At 45.4% G+C, this 24,849-nt stretch overlaps 1 long non-coding RNA gene across 1 annotated transcript in view; it reads right to left on the bottom strand.

Moving 5' to 3' along the window:
• Positions 1–1,199: 1,199 nt before the first annotated feature.
• Positions 1,200–24,849, bottom strand: part of LOC142292085 (uncharacterized) — a 65,604-nt gene continuing 41,954 nt past the window's right edge. Inside the window, exons 2-3 of the long non-coding RNA XR_012750577.1 lie at positions 3,391–3,457; positions 1,200–1,269 (exon numbers count right to left, since the gene is read on the bottom strand). This is a non-coding gene — a long non-coding RNA (uncharacterized LOC142292085). The remainder of the gene's footprint in view (positions 1,270–3,390; positions 3,458–24,849) is intronic.

Here is a 24,849-nt window from a genome sequence, read left to right on the forward strand (position 1 = left end):
ACAAAGGACATTTGAGCAGTAAAGTTGTTCTTGGAGAATGGATTCTTTTCTCCTTTAAGAAATGGATGGGAGCAGATGCTAGTAGTCTCTGAAGCATGTAAGGTTGGGTTTACAGCACACTCCGCAGATCATGGCTCATAAAATCCCTCTGCCTTTACAGATGTCTTCATAACATTTTATGGGGCCATGCTGTGTTTCCCATAATTCAACTGGGGCAGACAGAGCACTGGCAACAGGGACTATGATAATGCCAGTGCTACAGATACATACCGGCTACACCGCCATGCTATACTGCATGCTGCCAGCAGAGGGCGTTAACTCTGATCACATTCAGTCTATCAGCAGGTTGTGAATCTCTCACTTCATGGTGACACTGATCTGATTTTCTCAGAAGATGGTGAAACTGATCTGGCTCATTTTCCCTGCCCCTCATCTTTCAGGGTCAGCAGTCTCACTCCAGCAGAGTATAACCACTGGCAGACACAGACAGAGAAGGGCCTCTGTACAAGAACACTATATGAGCTCTTCGCAGCCCAATAGCTCATCAGAATGCAAAATTCCACCTAATTTGGAAGTGGACATTGCATCCTTAAAGGGGATCTGTCACCAGGTTTTTGCCACCTAATCTGAGAGCAGCATAATGTAGGGGCAGAGATCCTGATTCCAGCGATGTGTCACTTACTGGACTCAGGTGTAGTTTTGATAAAATCTCTGTTTAATCAGCAGTAGATTATCATTACAGGACTACCTGGCGTCCTGCCAGGTAGTCCAGCATATTCATGAGATCTGTATAACTGCTTGATCTGCAGTAGAGAAAACATTGATTTTTCTCAAAATGACAGCAAACAGCTCAGTAAGTGACACATCCCTGGAATCAGGGTCTCGGTCTCTATGTTATGCTACTCTCAGATAGGGTAGCAAAAACCTGGTGGTGACAGATTCCCTTTAAGTCTTGGACCCCTCACAGGGTGCGGGCTTCAGTAAGTGCCATTTTGTACTCTCACACTGGTGATCTCTTTGTTTTTGGCACCACATTTTTACATACTGTATTAATATTTCAGTATATACAGTGACTGTGAAGTGTATTCTGTCTTCGAATACTCTTTCGGATCATCAGAGAAGGGTTATTTAACAGGAAAGTATCATGTGCAATATTTGTGTCTTCCTTCGAACTTTTATCTGTACAAACAATTACTTACAAGTGGAGGTGTAGCGTCCTGCTTCTGCTCACCATCGGGCACTCAACAATCGTGGCATGGATCATTCGCCCTAAAATCAAATAAAACTCCTTTAATTCCATGAGTTACTCTCATATGTCAAACTATAAGACTATGTTCACTCACGCAGAGTTTGTATATAACGTTTTTTGTTTAGAAGATCTACCTTTTCTCAAAAACTGCTTCATTTGGGAAGCTCTTCTTATCCTTTTCTGTTGTATTGAGTTTTTAAAGAGGTTGTCCACTACTTTTACATTGATGGCGTATCCTTAGGACAGGTCATCAATGTCTGATCGGCCGGGGTCCGACATGACATACCCCGCACCCCCGCCGATCAGCTGCTCTCAGTGCCAGCTGCAGCAGCCGGAAATGCTCAGTTCTGGAGCTGCTCCATCTTCTGATAGTGGCCACAGCCGGGTACTACACATTCGCCTCCTATTCATAGTATCATAGTATCATAGTTTTTAAGGTTGAAGGGAGACTCTAAGTCCATCTAGTTCAACCCGTAGCCTAACATGTTGATCCAGAGGAAGGCAAAAAAACCCCAATGTGGCAAACAAGCTCCAATGGGGAAAAAATTTCCTTCCTGACTCCACATCCGACAATCAGACTAGTTCCCTGGATCAACACCCTGTCATAAAATCTATTATACATAACTGGTAATATTAAATTTTTCAAGAAAGGCGTCCAGGCTCTGCTTAAATGTTAGTAGTGAATCACTCATTACAACATCATGCGGCAGAGAGTTCCATAGTCTCACTGCTCGTACAGTAAAGAATCCTCGTCTGTGATTATGATTAAACCTTCTTTCCTCAAGACGTAGCAGATGCCCCCGTGTTCCAGTCGCAGGCCTAGGTGTAAAAAGATCTTTGGAAAGGTCTCTGTACTGTCCCCTCATATATTTATACATTGTGATTAGATCCCCCCTAAGCCTTCGTTTTTATAAACTAAATAACCCCAAGTTTAATAACCTGTCTTGGTATTGCAGCCCACCCATTCCTCTAATAATCTTGGTGGCTCTTCTCTGCACCCTCTCCAGTTCAGCTATGTCCTTCTTATATATCGGTGACCAGAATTGTATTGATTAGAAAGGAGGCGGATGGGTAGTACCCGGCCACAGCCGCTATGAGAAAATGGAGCAGCTCAAGAACTGAGCACTTCCGGCTGCCGGCTGCCGCCACTGTGACTGAGAACAATTGATCGGCGGGGGTGCCAGGTGTTGGACCCCGGCCAATGAGACGTTGATAACCAATCCTAAAGGCGGCGTTACACGCAACGATTTATCATGTGATCACATGAGCGATTGCACCCGCCCCCGTCATTTGTGCGTCACGGGCAATTCATTGCCCGTGGCGCACAAAGTCGTTAACCCCCTGTCACACGTACTTACCTCCCTAACGACGTCGCTGTGGGTGGCGAACATCATCTTCCTGAAGGGAGAGGGATGTTCGGCATCACAGCGACGTCACACAGCGGCCGGCCAATAGAAGCAGAGGGGCGGAGATGAGCGGCCGGAATATCCCGCCCACCTTCTTCCTTCCTCATTGCCGGCGGGATGCAGGTAAGTTGTTGTTCGTCGTTCCCGGGGTGTCACACGGAGCGATGTGTGCTGCCACAGGAACGACGAACAACCGGCGCGCAGAAGGAGGAACGACATTATGGAAATGAACGACGTGTCAACGAGCAACGATAAGGTGAGTATTTTTGCTCATTAACAGTTGTTCGGAGGTGTCACATGGTACGACATCTCTAACGATGCCGGATGTGTGTCACGAATTCCGTGACCCCGACGACATATCGCACGATATATTGTACCATGTAACGGTGCCTTAAGGATAGGCCATCAATGTAAAAGTACTGGACAACTTCTTTAAGCTTATTTCGACCTGAAAATGTTTAGAAAAATGCCTTGTTGTAAGAAAAAAAAGTCCATGTCACTTATTTTAAGAGGATCTTAATAGAATTCTACACTGTCAGATCAAAAGGCTTTAAAACACACTACAGAGGGAAAAAAAACTCCACAAAAGTGCTTTCAAATATCTTCAAAACTGATTCAGGAAAATAAAAAAACATCCTCAAAAAATGTCCCAGTTTTAAAGTGACTTCTGCTTGAAAAATGTTTAGGTTTTAAAGACCTAAAAAAAAACAAAACTCTGAGAACATATTCAATCACCTTTCATTCAATTGCTCAGCTTTTCCATACTCCTGAATTGGAGCTGTCTTGATTGTCTTTAAACGTTCTGTGGGAAAAGAAAGAGATATAACTAAAAATGACCTGAATAAATATGCTTTGCTCAATAATTAAATCATGATATAATAGTGGATAGTGCTAAAATTTATTTGCTTATTTTTAAACTGGAAAATAATGAAATTTAAGATTGTTTCAGCCACCACTAGGGGGAGCTCACTGCAGACAGATTTATACAGCTCACTATACTGAATAGGAAGCTCCTCGGCTCCCCCTAGTGGAAGTGGAATGCATTGAACCAATCTTCACTATGAAATTAAAAAAACAGACAACTTAAACCAAAAATATAAACATTTTTGCAAAAATTCTATAAGTATCAAAACAGTGGTCAACATCCTAAAATTGTGCTGGGTCAGATAGATACAGAGTAGAATAGGAATGTTTTTGATGTCTGGAGCATGTAATGAACATGTGAGAAAAGACACCTTAGATATGAGCTGCAAATCCCTGGAGAAGTGAGACACTGGCGAGAGCCAGACATGAGCAGATAAATTATTGAATATGTGTGGGCATTCAGTCTCTGAAAGCGCAGTCATCTTCATACACTGCCAGGGATTGGATTTCTGTGTACACAGCACCGAGCAGATTCATGAAACACATTAACCTCCTGCCATTCCTGAAAAAGGTCAAAAAGGGTGATAATTACTGGATGCTGTCCTCATGATTAGATTATATATGACATTATGGCCACTTCTAGTATAGTTTTAGAGGGAAAACGTTTTTTTTTTTCTGAGATTCTGCAAAACTCATCTAGTGCCCTTGTTGCACAACTAATTGTCCACTGATAGCTGTAGAGTGTCTCACATCTGAGACATATGTCATGGAGTACTCCCAACATACACCTGCCATTGTACACATGTGAAAATGGATAAAGCAGAAGAAGGGGTTACATTCTCACTGCCATATATAGTAAAAAAAAGGATCCAGGAATAAATATTGTGATTTTATTGTTCTACACTAGTGTTGAGCGGACCCGAACTGTAAAAGTCCGGATCCACGCGGTTTCAGCGTCCGATCCAGGTCCGACTTGGACCCGGGAATTCGGCTGCACGATCCGGATTCGGGGTGGTCGCTCGCTCGCTCTCTCTCTCTCTCTCTCGCGCGCTCTCTCGCTCGCTCTCTCTCGCTCTCCCTCTTGCTCTCTCGCGCTCTCTCTCTCGCTCCCTCGCACTCTCGCTCTCGTGTCCCGGATCCGCTCCCCTTTGACATACATGGGTCCGGATTCCGGATCGGATCCGGACTTCTTTGACAACCCGCAACGGATCCGCCGGACCAGGATTATTGACAATCCGCTCAACTCTATTCTACACGTTTCGGAGTCTTGCTCCTTCTTCAGGACAAAATCACTGATGTATATGGGTGATCCTTGTCTTGAAAAAAAAGCAAGACTCAGAAACGCGTAGAACAATAAAATCACGATACAGATTGTTCCTGGATCCTTTTTTACTATACATGGCAGAGCGGATTTAACCCCTTCGTCTACTGCTTTATACATTTTGAGTTTACACGGAGTCTGCTACAGCAGACATCGCATAGCTATATACCTTTCATAGTAGTTGTTACTTGCGCAACTACCCCAGATGAGCAATTCCCTGTACTTTCTATCCCTTCCTACAGGGATAAGACTCTATATTGCGCCTTTTTTTTTTTCCGTCTCCAGCATCTACTACTATTGTACAGATGTGAACAGACTCTAAAGCTGGCCATGCACACTAGGAACTGTTGGCCGAATAATCGTGCCACCACCAACTCTCTCTGACCAAGCGCTCCTGTCTATTGTGAAAGCTGTGGAAGTTTAATATGCAAAATCCAGATAATGTCAGGGGAGAGTTGTAAGGCCCTATACACATTAGAAGGTCAGCCGAACCTGACAAAATCAGTAGGTTTGGATGAATTTTATCTAAAGTGTATGGGAGCTTTAATGAGGTTTAATGAGGGAAAAACTATGGTCCCTTTAGTAAGAGAACAATGCTTTGTCTTTTTCCATTTCTTTATACTGAGCTGATACAGCCAAAATTATACCCATTCTGAATCTTAATGACAAAATGCTTTATTTCTATATAACGAGGTTGGGCTTTCACCAAATCTAGTTTCATCTTCATTGTTGACAAGTAAAAGTTAAGAATGTTTCTGTGATAAACTGGTGCTGAATTGTTCCTTCAAGTGGTGTGGTATCAAAGAGTAAAGAGGAGTGTGTGGCATGTTGTCTTGTAGACCGATGAGTGAACAGCAGTGAGTTATGTAACTGTATGAAAAAGATAGAAAGAGGGATTTTCCCATAAAGAGACTGTAGGCCATGATGTGCTGAAGCACCATCAGTAGGTCATGATGTGCTGAAGCACCATCAGTAGGCCATGATGTGCTGAAGCACCGTCAATAGGCCATGATGTGCTGAAGCACCGTCAGTAGGCCATGATGTGCTGAAGCACCATCAGTAGGCCATGATGTGCTGAAGCACCATCAGTAGGCCATGATGGGCTGATACACCATCAGTAGGCCATGAAGTGCTGAAGCACCATCAGTAGGCCATGATGGGCTGATACACCATCAGTAGGCCATGATGTGCTGAAGCACCGTCAATAGGCCAGAGCGTCTCGTGGGTAGAAAGACTGATAGTGAGATTTTACAGTAAAGATTGTACAGCCAGCAGGCCAGAAGAGAGAAGAGAAGTGCTGGCCTTTAATAGGAGTGCAAAGGAGTCAGGCTAAAGCTGGTGTGAGGCAGAAGCTCATAGATGGATGGGCAAAGGCCCAGTGGGACTATCAGTGAAGACCAACAGAGAGAGAAGACCTCTGGAAAGCAACGAGTGTAAATGTGAGTCTCACTGAATACTGACAAAAGAGCTGTGACCCTGTGGCACAGACTACCCATGGTGGTGCAAGAGGAGGAGGCTGCTCACGTGTTATTCTGAACTTCAAGTTTCAATATGTTGTCAAGTAATACACCTCCATAATGGAGACCATCATATAAACCTAGCTGTTTCCTTCTTTTCTGAATTCTGCATTTGAAAAGTGATTTGGTGGTGAGACATCACAGTTATGAATAATTATTCCTTTGATATAGAGGGTATGAAAGACTTACACCAGACATTGAAGTGTTTGGCCGACAGTCTAATGTGTATGGGGACCTGCTTCCTCTCCTCTGATACAACTGATAGATAATCTTGGGGAACATAAGTATCCGGCATGTCCCATTTCAGATTATTGATCCGTTTGTTCTCTAAGAGATGAGATGCTGGTGGAAAATTTTAACAGTGGTTCTCTCATAGAGAATATAGGTGCACTTGGCCAAGTGAGTGCTCTGTTTATGGGAAAGTTGGGTGAAATACCTGCCAGCCAACAGCTATGTTAAGTGTATGAGGGGTTTTACCCTGTCGTTCTGAGGTTCTGTCTTTCTGGTGTCCCATTAGTGGGTTTAGGGTCAGCACACACGGCGAGTAATAAGGAGCAAGTGGAATGCAATAAAAAAATCGCATTCCACTCGGACCTATATTACTCTATGTGCCTGCTCCCATGAGCGATTTTTTTTCTCAGGCCTAATTGTATAAAGAAAACAATCGCAGCATGCTGCGGACGCAATGCGGTCCTGTTTCACTCGCACCCATTCAAGTCTATGGGCGCGAGAGAAAAATCGCATTGCACTGATATTACTGTGGTGTCATGCAAGTGCAGTGCGATTCTCGCATCAGCCGGCAATGGAGGAGATAGGAAGATAAATCCCTCCCTCTCCTCTACAGTGTCGGCCCTCCCCTCCGCAGCTGTGGTCTGATCGCACGATCGGACCACAGTCGCATGACACTCAGTTCCTGCTGTGCTGCGAGCCTGAGCCGAGTGTCATGCGAGCACAAATCCCCGTGTGGCCTTACACTGTCGCTCTGAGGTTCTGTCTGTGGGGAGTCCCATTAGTGGGCTTACACTGTCGCTCTGAGGTTCTGTCTGTGGGGAGGCCCATTAGTGGTGTGTCGCCCTGGGCAAGCCAGGGGACACAGGTCACACACCACCACACCTTACATCCCAGCTAGGAACACCACAGCTAACCAAAAATCCTTGTTGCCTTCCTCCAGAGGCTGATGATTCACACCAGGGGGTGGGCCAGGCGGTTGGCTCCGCCCACCGAGGAGGACACAGCTCTGGAGGCGGGAGAAACCAGGCAGTTGAGTCCAGTGAGGGACATGAAGGAGTAAACAACGCAGATTAGCCCAGGCAGGGCTTGAGTGCAGTCGAGTCAGCTCAGGGACGAGCTTGAGTAAACAGCTAAGTGAAAGTAGTGAAAGTAGAAAAGTGGAAAAGGAGGAAAGCAAGTGAGGTGACAAGAAGGAGGAAAGCCTGAAGGGTCCAGCTTTGTGTAGGACCAGGTCAGCAAGGTCAGCAACGGCGATGACTGTCTGGAGGGGGACCGTTTGGAAGTTCCTGGAAGGACCACGTGGGCTGTGTGCCCGGCGGTCTGGAGCAGTGTTCCGAAGGACAGTCAGCACCAGGGCAGGGGCCTCTCGGACCCCGGCAAGGCTAGGAGTCGCCATAATTTGCCGAATCCGTCAGTGAAGGGGACGCAGATCCCCCAACAACCAAGTCCCGATTGAAGGCAACCGCCCAGCCAGTATAGAAGAGACACCGCCACCGCCAAGGCACCAGTTTCTTAGGGCCAGCGCCTGCGGGCAAAGAGTAGAGCTCCCCCGGTCCAGCTTGAAGCCGGGGAGCGGGTTACCGGTGGGGACCCATCGCAACCAACAAGTACACCAAGGTGCAAGGAAAAGGGACATCACCGTCACCTACTGGGAGAGCAAGTGCAGCCGTCCGTGGGACCGTCTATCCAGCCGTTTGGTTTACCGTAAAAACTGTGTCCACGTCTCAGGCTGAGTGAGTACCACAGTGCCGCAAGGCACAGCGCTGCCCCCGCGTCCCTGCGCCCACCAGGCCCTGCACCTCCATCACCATCACCGGGCCCCGGGATCACCAACCCCTACCCACGGAGGGGCAACACAACACCTGGCTGCTCCGCATTACCAACCCCGGGAGCCCCGTACAGAGCAGCGGTGGTGAAATCACCACAACCGTGGGTGGCGTCACGGACAATAATCATCCCCACACCCAACAACCCCCTTTCACTCACGGGCGAGGAGTGCCGCTCGAGAAACCCCCGGGATCCGGCCCACCGCTCGAGCCACCACTGAGCAGCAGCCGCCGGACCCGAGCAGAAGGGGTGAGCGTAGTGTGCTGACACCCTCCTCCCCGCCCGCGACAGTGGGTTTACACTGTCGCTCTGAGGTTCTGTCTGTGGGGAGTCCCATTAGTGGGTTTACATTGTCGCTCTGAGGTTCTGTCTGTGGGGAGGCCCATTAGTGGGTTTACACTGTTGCTCTGAGGTTCTGTCTGTGGGGAGGCCCATTAGTGGGTTTACACTGTCGCTCTGAGGTTCTGTCTGTGGGGAGGCCCATTAGTGGGTTTACACTGTCGCTCTGAGGTTCTGTCTGTGGGGAGGCCCATTAGTGGGTTTACACTGTCGCTCTGAGGTTCTGTCTGTGAGGAGGCCCATTAGTGGGTTTACACTGTCGCTCTGAGGTTCTGTCTGTGGGGCGTCCCATTAGTGGGTTTACACTGTCGCTCTGAGGTTCTGTCTGTGGGGAGGCCCATTAGTGGGTTTACACTGTCACTCTGAGGTCCTGTCTGTGGGGAGTCCCATTAGAGGGTTTACACTGTCGCTCTGAGGTTCTGTCTGTGGGGAGGCCCATTAGTGGGTTTACACTGTCGCTCTGAGGTTCTGTCTGTGGGGCGTCCCATTAGTGGGTTTACACTGTTGCTCAGAGGTTCTGTCTGTGGGGAGGCCCATTAGTGGGTTTACACTGTCGCTCTGAGGTCCTGTCTGTGGGGAGTCCCATTAGTGGGTTTACACTGTCGCTCTGAGGTTCTGTCTGTGGGGAGTCCCATTAGTGGGTTTACACTGTTGCTCTGAGGTTCTGTCTGTGGGTAGGCCCATTAGTGGGTTTACACTGTCGCTCTGAGGTTCTGTCTGTGGGGCGTCCCATTAGTGGGTTTACACTGTCGCTCTGAGGTTCTGTCTGTGGGGCGTCCCAATAGTGGGTTTACACTGTCGCTCAGAGGTTCTGTCTGTGGGGAGGCCCATTAGTGGGTTTACACTGTCGCTCTGAGGTCCTGTCTGTGGGGAGTCCCATTAGTGGGTTTACACTGTCGCTCTGAGGTTCTGTCTGTGGGGAGGCCCATTAGTGGGTTTACACTGTCGCTCTGAGGTTCTGTATGTGGGGAGGCCCATTAGTGGGTTTACACTGTCGCTCTGAGGTTCTGTCTGTGGGGAGGCCCATTAGTGGGTTTACACTGTCGCTCTGAGGTTCTGTCTGTGAGGAGGCCCATTAGTGGGTTTACACTGTCGCTCTGAGGTTCTGTCTGTGGGGCGTCCCATTAGTGGGTTTACACTGTCGCTCTGAGGTTCTGTCTGTGGGGAGGCCCATTAGTGGGTTTACACTGTCACTCTGAGGTCCTGTCTGTGGGGAGTCCCATTAGAGGGTTTACACTGTCGCTCTGAGGTTCTGTCTGTGGGGAGGCCCATTAGTGGGTTTACACTGTCGCTCTGAGGTTCTGTCTGTGGGGCGTCCCATTAGTGGGTTTACACTGTTGCTCAGAGGTTCTGTCTGTGGGGAGGCCCATTAGTGGGTTTACACTGTCGCTCTGAGGTCCTGTCTGTGGGGAGTCCCATTAGTGGGTTTACACTGTCGCTCTGAGGTTCTGTCTGTGGGGAGTCCCATTAGTGGGTTTACACTGTTGCTCTGAGGTTCTGTCTGTGGGTAGGCCCATTAGTGGGTTTACACTGTCGCTCTGAGGTTCTGTCTGTGGGGCGTCCCATTAGTGGGTTTACACTGTCGCTCTGAGGTTCTGTCTGTGGGGCGTCCCAATAGTGGGTTTACACTGTCGCTCAGAGGTTCTGTCTGTGGGGAGGCCCATTAGTGGGTTTACACTGTCGCTCTGAGGTCCTGTCTGTGGGGAGTCCCATTAGTGGGTTTACACTGTCGCTCTGAGGTTCTGTCTGTGTGGAGGCCCATTAGTGGGTTTACACTGTCGCTCTGAGGTTCTGTCTGTGGGGAGGCCCATTAGTGGGTTTACACTGTCGCTCTGAGGTTCTGTCTGTGGGGAGGCCCAATAGTGGGTTTACACTGTCGCTCAGAGGTTCTGTCTGTGGGGAGGCCCATTAGTGGGTTTACACTGTCGCTCTGAGGTTCTGTCTGTGGGGCGTCCCATTAGTGGGTTTACACTGTCGCTCTGAGGTTCTGTCTGTGGGGCGTCCCATTAGTGGGTTTACACTGTCGCTCTGAGGTTCTGTCTGTGGGGAGTCCCATTAGTGGGTTTACACTGTCGCTCTGAGGTTCTGTCTGTGGGGAGTCCCATTAGTGGGTTTACACTGTCGCTCTGAGGTTCTGTCTGTGGGGAGTCCCATTAGTGGGTTTACACTGTTGCTCTGAGGTTCTGTCTGTGGGTAGGCCTATTAGTGGGTTTACACTGTCGCTCTGAGGTTCTGTCTGTGGGGCGTCCCATTAGTGGGTTTACACTGTCGCTCTGAGGTTCTGTCTGTGGGGCGTCCCAATAGTGGGTTTACACTGTCGCTCAGAGGTTCTGTCTGTGGGGAGGCCCATTAGTGGGTTTACACTGTCGCTCTGAGGTCCTGTCTGTGGGGAGTCCCATTAGTGGGTTTACACTGTCGCTCTGAGGTTCTGTCTGTGTGGAGGCCCATTAGTGGGTTTACACTGTCGCTCTGAGGTTCTGTCTGTGGGGAGGCCCATTAGTGGGTTTACACTGTCGCTCTGAGGTTCTGTCTGTGGGGAGGCCCAATAGTGGGTTTACACTGTCGCTCAGAGGTTCTGTCTGTGGGGAGGCCCATTAGTGGGTTTACACTGTCGCTCTGAGGTTCTGTCTGTGGGGCGTCCCATTAGTGGGTTTACACTGTCGCTCTGAGGTTCTGTCTGTGGGGCGTCCCATTAGTGGGTTTACACTGTCGCTCTGAGGTTCTGTCTGTGGGGCGTCCCATTAGTGGGTTTACACTGTCGCTCTGAGGTCCTGTCTGTGGGGAGTCCCATTAGTGGGTTTACACTGTCGCTCTGAGGTTCTGTCTGTGGGGAGTCCCATTAGTGGGTTTACACTGTCGCTCATAGGTTCTTTCTGTGGGGTGTCCCATTAGTGGGTTTACACTGTCATTCTGAGGTTCTGTCCGTGGGGTGTCCCAGGAGTCGGATTACCACAGAGCAGGAATGGCATATCGTAGTAGTATACCATTAATGTCTGTGCTGTGAATTCCTTTAGGTGTCTATTATCACCAGTATACTGGAGACTACTATAGAACGCTCATTACATCATGACAGGAAGTGTGACGTGTTAAGTAAAATATCTTCCCCATCAACAATCACTATCATCTTTAGCATCTTCAGCTCTCGAAATGCTTCTCCTTCAGTCATAATTAGCTTTCTAAAAATATGTGTTTTACATTTTAATCAATGGGCTTTGTAGGTCACAGGCTTATATACAAAACAGGATTCAATGTACTGTTTCATTTCTGTACCTAATCTACCCAGGAAAAGGAGGCCGGCGTATATTCAGTAGGTTAAGAAGGAATATGTGTAGTTTAGGTTCACACTGCTGTATAACTGAGGGCAATGAGCGCTGAGCTTCATAGCACCACAGAGCGGGGGAGGGGCGGCAGCGGCATTGTCTCCCTCTCAGACAGGTGCACACAGCATGAGGCATCAGGCTTTTGAATTTTTATTAGACGCTATATCCTCCCAGTCTTCACAGCCCCCCCGATGTCGCCAGCCGTCTCTCACCCCCCAATTCTGTTATTTTTATTAGCCTTGCATATTTTGCATACTCCATCAATATACTACCAAATATCACCCTTTTATCCTATGTACAGTAGATCTGTTTTAATGCCCCCCACCATCCCCCCTCGTCTCAATTAGCTCTCACTCACATTCTTGCTCTTGATATTTGCTACAAGGCACCACCGACCGCTGCTTTACAGTAATTTCATTTTCCGTACCCTGACACAATGCCAAAAGTTGTATTTACTTAGCATTACAGGATCTCCCAAATCCTTCACATTTGATGTCGGAGCTTTTTATGAACTCTTATGACAAAAATGAGCCATCACTCCAAACTAACCAGGAGAGGACCCCGGTACAGTGTATAGGGATGACTGCACTTACTGCGTTTCTATATTACTCCACGCACACTTTAGATATAAGACGCTGTAATGAATTTATGTTTTGGGATAAATAAAGCAGGGGTCTGTGTGTCTTCCTTGAAGCACCAACATCTTTAGGTCATAACGGCTTTCCAAGGTTACAGCATTGAGGGTCTAATCTTAGCAGTGGCCATCAATGTTTCAGTGGTGGTGCTCTGAGCTGCTGCCCCTATATAAACAATTGGGGAGGACCCCTCATTTTGCAGATAAAGTGGGTCAAGGAGGTTTGGACCTTTATTATCATTGTTAAAGCCCATGGGAACAGGTATCTCCCTGTTTCAAATTTGGGAGAGACTTGCCTATCAAGCCGAGTTGGGGGAAGTGGGGTTGAAACTACATAGGAACTCCCAAAAAACTCACCTCTCCGTGCCTATTTCCTTTTAAAACTATGGCCTATTCAGCATTCGTGGGGTTTTTAAGTCATTTTTCTTTTTTCTGTCTTGTGGTATTCTTTGGTATTTTCTTTGCGCCAAATTCTTCAATATGGCGCGTGCGGATAATGAATTTTGCACAAGGTAAAAGAAATGATCTTTATTTTGATCTTTAACTTTTCTGCTTACATTTTGGTTCGAAAAGTTGTTAGTTCTGCAAAATCATACAAAAATTGTGCCAAAATATCTGGTGTACATCAAAATCAACCCAGGGGGGACTGATGATCAATAGTGTGAAAACATCTGGAAACCCGAAATTCCTTCCCCCATGGTGAATTAAAAAAAAAACAAGGAACATGCGATCACATAAAAAGAAAAAAAAAATGCAAAACAGTAAACTCGGCAAAAAAATTCACAAATACAACAATGAATTGGGCCCAAAGTTTTCTCTGATATGGTGCAGTAAAACATAGTTCATGGTAATGAGAGAGCCTGTTGGTATTTTATTCTTCTCACCATTAGGGCAACATGATGCAATTCTCTTTAAATGATGTCATACTTGCCAATTCTGCTTGAACGTCCAAGAGGCTTCAGGGAAAAGGAGGGAACTAGTGGAATCTGAAAGAGTTAGAAAAACTCCCAGGCACTAAAGTAACCTTCCAGAAATAAGGAACACCAGAAAATTACTTGTGCTTATAGTCAAAAAATCAAGATCATCATAACATCATTAGACAGAACCCATTAATCCAGATGGGGTGGGCAATGGGGTGGTAGTGGTGGGGGGTTACCTTAAAGATTGACTTCCATTATGTGATTGTTAAGGGTCCCAGTACCCCAGCTATCAGTTTAGTTGAGGGAACACAGTGCCTCATTTTCCTATTTACTTGCTTCCATAGCTCTGTGTTTGTATTCTTGGCTGCGACTGGTACTGCAAGTCACTGGGACTGAGCTGCAGTACCAAGCACAGTCACAAAGCCATAGCAATATGCCCTGTGATTTGTCTGGGATCCCCACTTTAAGGCTAGTTTATGGTCACTTGTAATGCGATTTGTCTGGGAACCCCCCTTTTAAGGATTGTTTCTAGTCACTTGTCAAGAGATTTGTCTGGGAACCCCGCTTTAAGGATAGTTTCTTGATGTGGGCTCCCTGGGATGCTCTTATGGACACCTATTGGATCTGATGGACTGGTCCGCTGTGTCCCTCTTGGACCCCCTGGAGGAGCCTGGGGTTTAGGCTGGGATAAGGCAATGCCACTCTGTCTTTGGAATCTGCCCATCTCGCATTGGCATAGTCTTCAACTGAGCCCTTAGGTACGAATATGATGTTATGCTCTTCTATGTATACCTGGGAAGTATTTATTTTTTATCGTGTAATTGTTACGTTGTTGTAAAATTTTCAAAAATAAAAAGTTGATAAAAAAAGGGTAGTTTCTGGTCATTTGTCATGCGATTTGTCTGGAAACCCCCCTTTAAGGATAGTTTCTGGTTACTCGTCAAGAAACTGATCAGCACAGGGAATCAGAAGAGAGTAAATTGTCATACTACAGCTAAAACAATTTTTCCATTTTCACCATTTTTCATTTCTGCACAAAAATATAAATCAATTAATACCGTACATGGAAAAGAGAAAGTCTCCCTACTGCTCCCTACTCAACAACAGGACCACCTCAATACAATGTCTTTTGTCATTGCTTTCCACGCAGTATTATGGAAGTGTTTGCTCTTGGGGGCAGTAATGAAGTGCGCTCGCGTGCTTGTAACATTCAGTGTAAAGTGCTACCAACTATATATTATATCTATGGACTAATGGAGGCTCAATGGCTTATAGGCAGAGATCACTCAACAGCACACTAGAATCAAAAGGTAGGGATGGCTGAGTTATGGAAGTTCCTGACGTTAAAGTGGGAGTCACGGTGATTATTAACTGCTCCCAAGAAGCATAATGGGGAGCTATAATTCAGCTTCTTTCTGCTTTATCATTACATCTCAGATGACATTCCCAATTAATTTCCATGACCTCATCCACGGTTATGGGATGCAATATGCATTTTCGGAATCAAGGCAAAGCTGCCAAGTTACATGCGTCGCTAGACGTTTTGTCCAAAGTTCTTGTCATATTTAACTCTGAATTTCCTGAGATCTCTTCTCGTTTATTTAACTTATGTGAGGGCAGGGAAGACCTCACCAATCTGTCTGTATCATAGCATCTTAAGATATTTGTAGTCTTGTTCCCCGGTGTTCTTCTGGAGCTACAAGTGTAGGACTTCAGTATGGAGTGTATTTATGATGACCTTATTGCATAGGAGAACTACACAGACGGTTTTCCCCTTGTAAACATTGTTCCTGCACTGACATCCACAATCAGATCTGCTCCTTATCCCTTTGTCTTTCTTCTTGTCTCTGCTGCAGTCGGGAAGTAGGAGATATATCTTCATGGGGACAGTAACTGCTGGTGGTGTCACTCCCCCATAAATCTCAGTGTGATTCCTGGGAGTCTGGGATAAAGAGGAAAACAGGAGCTCCAGCAATGTAGCTCTTGGCCTTTGAGTATTTTTACATATTACCTTTATTCTGAAAAAAGATATTATATTTGTGGAAACATCTACCAATCCAATAAGGTCCAGGTTCCTCCTAGTTGTATCTTTTACCAATATATGTGACTTTTTATGACATCCATAGTGTTTTTAGATTGGTATGTTGCTACGTTGTCCGTTAATGAACTATATATCAGTGTTAGGTTATTACTATGTGTATTAGGCAAATGAGTATTTTGATCACATGATAATTTTTATACATGTTGTCTTACTCCAAACTGTAAAGGTTTGAGAGCCAACTACCAATTGGAGGGGAGCCGTGTAGTGACATCAACACCTTATATAAGGTGTGCTTAATTATTAGGCAACTTCCTTTCCTTTGGCAAAATGGGTCAGAAGAGAGATTTGACGGGCTCTGAAAAGTCCAAAATAGTGAGATGTCTTGCAAAGGGATGCAACAGTCTTGAAATTGCCAAACTTTTGAAGCGTGATCACCGAACAATCAAGCATTTCATGGCAAATAGCCAACAGGGTCGCAAAAAGCATGTTGGGCAAAAAAGGTGCAAAACTGCACATGAATTGAGGAAAATCAAGCGTGAAGCTGCCAAGATGCCATTTGCCACCAGTTTGGCCATATTTCAGAGCTGCAACGTTACTGCAGTATCAAAAAGCACAAGGTGTGTCATACTCAGTGACATGGCCAAGGTAAGGAAGACTCAAAAATGACCACCTTTGAACAAGAAACATAAGATAAAACGTCAAGATTGGGCCAAGACATATCTTAAGAATGATTTTTTAAAGGTTTTATGGACTGATGAAATGAGAGTGACTCTTGATGGGCCAGATGGATGGGCCAGAGACTGATCAGTAAAGAGCAGAGAGCTCCACCCCGACTCAGATGCCAGCAAGGTGGAGGTGGGGTACTGGTATGGGCTGGTATCATCAAAGATGAACTTGAGGGATCTTTTCAGGTTGAGGATGGAGTGAAGCTCAACTCCCAGATCTACTGCCAGTGTCTGGAAGACAACTTCTTCAAGCAGTGGTACAGGAACAAGTCAGTATCGTTCAGGAAAAACATGATTTTCATGCAGGACAATGCTCCACCACATGTATCCAACTACTCCGCAGCGTGGCTGGCCAGTAAAGGTCTAAAAGATGAAAAAATAATGACATGGCCCCCTTGTTCACCTGATCTGAACCCCATAGAGAACCTGTGGTCCCTCATAAAATGTGAGATCTACAGGGAGGGGAAACAGTACACCTGTTGGAACAGTGTCTCGGAGGCTGTGGTGGCTGCTGCACGCAATGTTGATTGTAAACAGATCAAGCAACTGACAGAATCTATGGATGGTAGGCTGTTGAGTGTCATCATAAAGAAAGGTGGCTATATTGGTCACTAATTTTTGGGGGTTTTGTTTTTGCATGTCAGAAATGTTTATTTCTAAATTTTGTGCAGTTATATAGGTTTACCTGGTGAAAATAAACAAGTGAGATGGAAATATATTTAGTTTTTATTAAGTTGCCAAATAATTATGCACAGTAATAGTTACCTGCACAAACAGATATCCTCCTAAGATAGCCAAATCTAAAAAAAAACCAACCCACTCCAACTTCTAAAAATATTAAGCTTTGATATTTATGAGTCTTTTGGGTTGATTGAGAACTTAGTTGTTGATCAATAATAAAAAAAATCCCCTAAAATACAACTTGCCTAATAATTCTGCACACGGTGTAAATCATGCTGAATTAAAGCACCACTCCAGCGATTTTTTTTTTTTTTTTCTTTTTTCAGTGGTGGAGTAGTGCTTTAAATCTAAGCCCTTTGATCCCTGTTATATACTCACCCTCCAGCGTCTTCACTTATTACTGACGTTGCTCCACTTCCGCGGCACCATCTTTTGACAGTAACTTATGATTGGCCGAGGGTCTCATAGAGTTGAATTGAGTTGAGACCTCTCGCATGCTTCATAAAATACTGGGGCTGCTGGTAGGCCAAACAATGTGGGAGACTGTCCAGAGCAGTGGTGATATAAGATGAAGCCGCCAGAAGGTGAGAATAATACAAGGGGCAAGGGACTTAGATTTAAAGCACCACCCCAGAGGTGCAATAAAGAAAACGAACACTGGAGTAGTGCTTTAAGACAATCATAAGGCTTGGTGTACATTTATACCAATCTTGTGCATTCATTGTATCCATTGACACCAGGGCCCGATGCTAATATTGATCCATATCACACTCTATGGGTCTATACGGTACCTACCTATGGCTATAAATTCATATATGGAGATATTTTCACCCAATAATCATTGCTTCTCTGTAATGCAACACCAATGGGAGGTTCCATGCTTCCAGAAACTGTAGTTTGCAAGTACCATTTATCATACTTGTGAATTCTCCTGGAACATCATTGAGGCTCTTGAAAAAAGAGGTATACTCCTTGGCTCCCGGATGAGTGAGTAAATCTCCCCAGTGCCTTCCGAACTGCAGAGCTTCTGACAAACTAGTGGTAGAAGACTCAAGTTCATCAATGGTTTTAGGGCCCCTTGTTCTTCAATAACTCATTGTCTAGCACCCCCATATGTATATAATGATCCCCCAGTAATAGCGAGTCATGAAGTTCATCAGCCTAGTCCCTGTGTCGCCCATGGATAAGGGGTACTCAGATCCGGGCCACGAGGTCACTTCTGTGGGTATCACGGTGGCGTGACCCGGTCTGTGATCCCAGGCTCCACAGTAAAAAGGGGATTAGGTAAGGGAGATTGTCCGTGACGCCACCCACGGTTGTGGTGAGGTTGTGACACCACCGCTGCTCTGGACGGGGATCCCGGGAGCGATGGTGTGGAGCAGCTAGGATGTTGTTTCCCCTCCATGGGTAGGGCGTTTTGTTGTCCCGGGGCCCGGTGATGGGGTAGGGATTGATGATGGCAGGCGGGCTACGGGGCCTGGCGAGGTGCAGGGTCACAGGGGCAGCGCTGTGCCGCACGGCACGGTGGTACTCACTCAGCCCAATGATGCACACAGAGTCTCTGCTGAAACAAACGGCTGGATGGACGGGTCCCACAGGCGGCTGCGGTGTTTTTCCCCTGACCCCAGGTTGGTAATGTAAGTCCTTCCCTGCACCTTCCGTACGCTCCTCCTGTGCTCCGGTTTCCAGCTGGCTCCCCGATTCAGTACCGGTGGGCCACCGCCCAGCCCTGGCTACCTACGGTTCCACCAACTGTCTGCCCGGCTCCCTGCAGACAGCCACTACCGTCTGCCTCACTCTCTGCACGAGGGCCCTAGGCTCCAACCTAGGCCCCAGTCTGCGTCTGCCTCTCTGCAGACCTTCTCTCTTCTCCTCTCCCTGGACTTGACTGGACTTGTTTCCTGCCTCAGGCCAGCTAAACTCGTGGGTGGGTGTCTTCATCTCCTGACTCCGCCCACCTGGTGTGTCTGTCTGAGCCCGAGGAAAGGAATCAAGTTTCACTGGGGATGTCTGCTGTGAACTGCTGGGGGTGGGGGTGTGTGTGTTGTTACCTGTGGCCCCCGGCTTGTCCAGGGTGCCACATCCCTACAATGCAATCTTATAGAAGGCAAGAAGCCCACTTGTTATGTTAGTTTACCGATGTCTCTCTATCACGTGGCCCCTAGTGCAGCTGCATTTATTGCACATATAGTTTGTCCTCCTTGGTGCCACCATAATATGCATCTGTGTACAGAGGACGTCATCGGTCACACAGTCCTTACTCTTGATGGACAGTACAATCTCATACACACGCTCAGACCAATTAACCTTTCAGTATGAAAATGTCATGACCTGAATTGGTGGACATGTTTGGACTACGTTTTGCCCATCCCAATATAATCAGGGCAGTCTCCCGGCTCATTTTGATCGGGTTATCAGCAATTTCCTACACATAGACTTTGCAATTTTAAGCTAATTAAATCCGGGTAATTGGTCATTAAAGTGCAGTATGTATGAGCAGCTTTACCCCGAACAACCAGAGACTTTTAGACTTTATGCTTGTGTTTATTTATGAAGCATCTGACAGTAAAGCTGGAAGGACAAACAGTGCGTTCTATGGTCATATATTAAAGCATAGTAAAATATTTATAGGATACAGTCTCTTTTTATAGTCAATTCCACCTCTATATCTTCCATTCTAGGAGAAGGCTTTTAATCTCTATAGAGAATCTCCTGCATTGGGTATTGCATGTACATCTGACTATACGGAGTTCCCGTGCATGGGCGTCACTGATTATTGGGTTTGTATAAGATTAGAAATATGAGGTACATTTCATTGAGAAGCAGTGCCACTCTTATTCATTAGTTGCAACAGTGCCCCCTTTATTATTCTTTATTCTATGAAAATATTACATTTTTGCAATCTGTGAAACAGATAAACTGCAAGGTAAGAAACTGGACAAGATCCTGGTGCAGAGATGGACAAACAATTACTCCGGGGTGCCAAACACTTACAGAATAAAAGTGCCCATAGACATTAGAGAAAGTCGTAATGACCGAACAGCCAACCGACTATCTTATGTATATGGAGGCCCAGGTGAATTTTAACGTCCAATTAAATGTACTCAGGGAAGATAGTATAGTCCTAAAAAAGGATGAGCGGACTCATGGACGTTCAGGTGCACGCAGACTTTAGTTAAAAGTTTGGTTCAAGACCTGGACTTGACCCAAACTTGACCTTGGACCCTGAACCCCATGTAAATCAATGGGGACCCCGGTACTTTGGTGCTGTAAAATGGTTGTAGTAACTACTAAGTGTCTGCAAAAGGAGGCAAAATGGGGGTGAGAGCAGGACAATTGTCCTGCAAACAAATGTGGATAGGGAATAAATAAAAAAAAAGACTTTAGGTTTCCCCTATTTTTTATAACCAGCGGAGATAAAGCAGACAACTACGATCTGCAGCCCTCAGCTGTCTGCTTTACTTTGGCTGGTTATCAAAAATAGAGGGAATCCCACGCTATGAGACATTCTATACCTTCCTCTGACCATGAGTGACCTATAGAGCCTTGTTCTGAGAATGTTCTCAGAACAAGGCTCCATAGGAATCGATAGGTGTCGTGGGACTAATGTGTGATAGAAGATTTGCCTGGCAGTGGCTTATTTCCTCTGCCCAGTCAGAACACATGCACGCTCAGCTGCGGTCGTTTCATTGACCGTGTTGAAGTAATTCTTACTCCTATTAAAAGTTTCTGGGATTCATTCTACGGCATCGGTGAGAATGAAAGAAATACATAGACATGTGATTTCCAAAGCTCTCCAAATGATCCAAATGCTTTTAATGAGAATCAGATCTTTTATAGTCCTTAAAAATATAGGCTTACAATTCACAAATTTAATGTGACTCAGCACATTCAGTGGGTTGGCTTGCTTATCACTTATTTATTCATTGTCTAATGGGCTGACACTCTACCTGGCTGTCTCCAGCAGCCCCATAGCACACTGATGGTTTACTCTAAGGATGAAAGTGCTTCGTTTTGGTAATCAATGGGGTCCCAATAGTTAAATCCCCAGAGATCTAAAAGTTATCACCCATCCTGTGGCTAGTGACAACTTGCTCTAACCAGTCACCCCTTTTAAGTGTTGATGTGCGTACGCTCAGCCAATTATGGCTTAACTCATGACAATAAATGGTGATGATCTACAGTCGCAAACACAACTTAAGGCTACTTTAACACATCAGTTTTTTGCCATCAGGCACAATCCGTTGTAAAAACTGATGCGATGGATCCGTCAAAAAACAGATCAGTCGCATCAGTTTTTTCCATTCGTTTCTCGATGTATTCATTGTGATACTGAGCATGCTGAGTTTAAAAAAACGGAATCCGTCGCTGTAATGTGTTTTTTGCCGCATCATAACGGATCCGGGACCCATAGGCTTTCATTATACAACACGCCAGACGGCACCGTAGCCAAAAACCGTTACATGGTGCGTCCTTTCCGGCAGCTGGACAAACAAATTTCGCCGGATCTGGCGCACGCAGGATGAAACGTGAGGCCATGCGGCACAATCCAGCGCTAATACAAGTCTTTGAGGAAAAAAACGGATCTGGCGCTGGATCAGTTTGATCCGCAATTTGCCGGATTGTGCCTGATGGCAAAAAACTGATGTGTGAAAGAAGCCTTACTGACTGCTCCTGGAAGAAAACAGCCATGATTTTCTATCTTTACACAACTGTATTAGCATCTAGAGCACTTGGACTATAAGTACAGGGTGCTAAAATCAATATTCTTTGACTTGACTTAGGCCCTGTGCAGACGCTGCTGTTTTTGACGCAGTTTTTTTACAATCTGCATGTCTCTGCTGAAGCCAGCATGGTCTATAGGATTTTAGATTTCCTATGCACACGGTGCGGCTTTGGTGCAGATTTTGATGCAGAACAAAATCTGCAGCATGTCAATTATTGGTCAGGTTTAACAGCATGTTTTCACCCATTGACTTCAATTCATTGACTTTATTGATGGTCCAAAAAGTTCGCCTCAAAACCGCATCAAGTTTTCACACGGGTTTTTGCCACGGCATGCAGATCTGAAGCAGAAAATTTCTGCACCAAATCTGCAGCGTGTGCACACAGCCTTAAGGGCACTTTACTCGCCGCGATCCCGTCGGTTGTTCACAACATCGCTTACACCAGACACATGGATTTACCTTCCCTGCGACGTTACTGTGGCCGGCGAACCGCCTCCTTTCTAAGGGGGCGGTTCGTGCGGCATCACAGCGACGTCACACGGCAGCCGCCCAATAGAAGCGGAGGGGCGGAGATGAGCGGGCGGAATATCCCGCCCACCTCCTTCCTTCCTCATTGCCGGTGGACGCAGGTAAGGAGATGTTCGTCATTCCTGCAGTATCACACACAGCGATGTGTGCTGCCACAGGAACCACGAACAACCAGCGGCATGCACCACCAACGATATTATGAAAAGGATCGACTTGTCAACGATCAACAATTTTTGATGGTTTTGCGATCATTGATCGTCATTCCTACGTGTCACATGCTGCAATGTCGCTAACAACGCCGCATGTGCGTCACTAACGGTGTGACCCTAACGATATATCGTTAGCGATGTTGCAGCGTGTAAAGCACCCTTTAGAGGAAAATAAAGTGAAATTCACTGGACACTAAGAGCAAAGCTGCACTAATGGGTGAGAAAAAAATCCTTCCTCACCCCACAAGGGCAACCGAATAAATTCAATGGTCGATGACATCTCCATACTTATAATTATTGGTGTTACATGGTTATTACAGCTTGTTCTATTTTTATTCAGTGAGAATACTGGAATTAGACTGGATAGATCTCGGTGTCATCCTGTGGGCTCATATCTTGAGCCCGAGGTTGAAGTCACTGCTATTTCTGATTAGAGATCTACACTGACTACGGAGCGGCGCACAGCAGAGTTATGTCATGGAGGGCACACTGAGCCTCTCATTGTCACGCACTGGCCAAACATATCACCGACCCGTCAGTCAGCATACAGGTCAAGATTAAGGTCCAATTTGGCTACACATGTAAGAATTTTAGTTGGATCTATGCCAGCCATTCGGCACATGGTCCAAGACTTTGGATCTTTTCCATCATCCCAGAGCACACAAATTATGCTCCAGCTCATTCCTTCAAAGTGTCACGAAAGCGAAAACATATGCTGCCTTACATAACGAAGACATAAGAAAGCTGTTAATGACATTCACATGCACTCGACCATTCACCATATACACGCCAGAGGCTGTTTGTTCACAAATGTTGACATAGGAAGAACTCATTTTTATTTTTTTGTTTGTATTTTTAGGAGATCTTCCAACATTTATGTTCCAAATACATGACTTAATTGCACAAAAGTTGCAAATGGGCCTTGGAGCACCCTGTGCCCATTTCCTCTGCAAACAAGGAGGTATGATCATAGTTAACCTCTTCCCATGCATGCAATTTTAATTTTTGTGCCTTTTTTCCTTCCCTTGTTCCAAGAGCCATAACTTTTTATTCTTTCTTGGAGGGCTTGTTTTGTTGTGGTGTGAGTTGTACTTTTGAAGTAGACCATTCAATTTTTCCATATAATGTATTAAAAAAAATTAAAATGTGTTAAAATGGTTAAAAAAAAATGCAATTCTGCCGTTAATTTTTGGGGTTTATTTTTACTATATTCTTTGTGACCTGGCAACATGATTCTCCAGGTCAGTACTATTACAGTGACAACAAACTAATAAAGGTGTTGTTATTTTTAATGATGAAAATAAGTTCTGAATTTTGTATAAAAAAAAAATATATGTTTTTCCGCCTTACAGTGTTTACCGTACAGGTTGCATAATTTTATATTCTGACCAATCAAACTTTTATAGATGTGACAATGCCAAATATGTTTAATTTTTAATAATGTTATTTGTAATTGGGAAAATGGGTATGATTTGAATTTTTATGTCTTATTTTTAAAAACATTTTTACTTCATTTTTTTAGCCCCCATAGTGGATATGATCATATGATTATTAGATCAATTGTCCTATGTATTGAAATAACACAGTATTGTGATATATAATGAAATTACATTGACATTTTGCTACGCTACAGGTTGAAATGCAGCGATCTGAGCTCGCTCTGGTCTCTGCTGTTACAGACTCTGGTGCCCACCACAGCCGACAAGATCCACATAGTGTCAGCATGGTTCGTAGCTCTATATTAAGATTTTCATTGTCTACAACACGGCTTTATTCTCATTCATACATAAAGTAATGATCATTTCATGTCCAAAGACATACAGATAGGGACTCTAGATTGTGAGCCCCAATGGGGACAGTGTTGCCAATGTATGTAAAGCGCTGTGGAATTAATAGCGCTATATAAATGAATAAAATTATTATTATTATTATTAAATGAATAAAATTATTATTATTATAGTAAATAGATTCATTTATCAGAATCCAGAGGAAACCAAGATTATCTCCATAGAGAGGACTTTGGTCAGATTTGTACTCAGGAGCCAAGACAAGGCAACAGTGGTAACCACTGAGCAAAGTCCTACAAGGATAACCTGCACTTATTTATTACGCATTGCTTATATCGCGCCATCATATTTTGCTAGTGGTCCGAGGAAACAAAATCACAGTATGCTTAATTTGACTCCGTAAATTGGGGGACACCTGGCCGTTTAAGTCTATGGGTCTGTGAAAAAAATCGGGCCGCACTCGGATGCCATCCAGTGAGGTCTGATTTTCACAGACTGACAGAATGGAGAAGTTGGAGACTTT

Source organism: Anomaloglossus baeobatrachus, chromosome 2 (assembly GCF_048569485.1).
Source record: "Anomaloglossus baeobatrachus isolate aAnoBae1 chromosome 2, aAnoBae1.hap1, whole genome shotgun sequence".
Classification (NCBI taxonomy): domain Eukaryota; kingdom Metazoa; phylum Chordata; class Amphibia; order Anura; family Aromobatidae; genus Anomaloglossus; species Anomaloglossus baeobatrachus.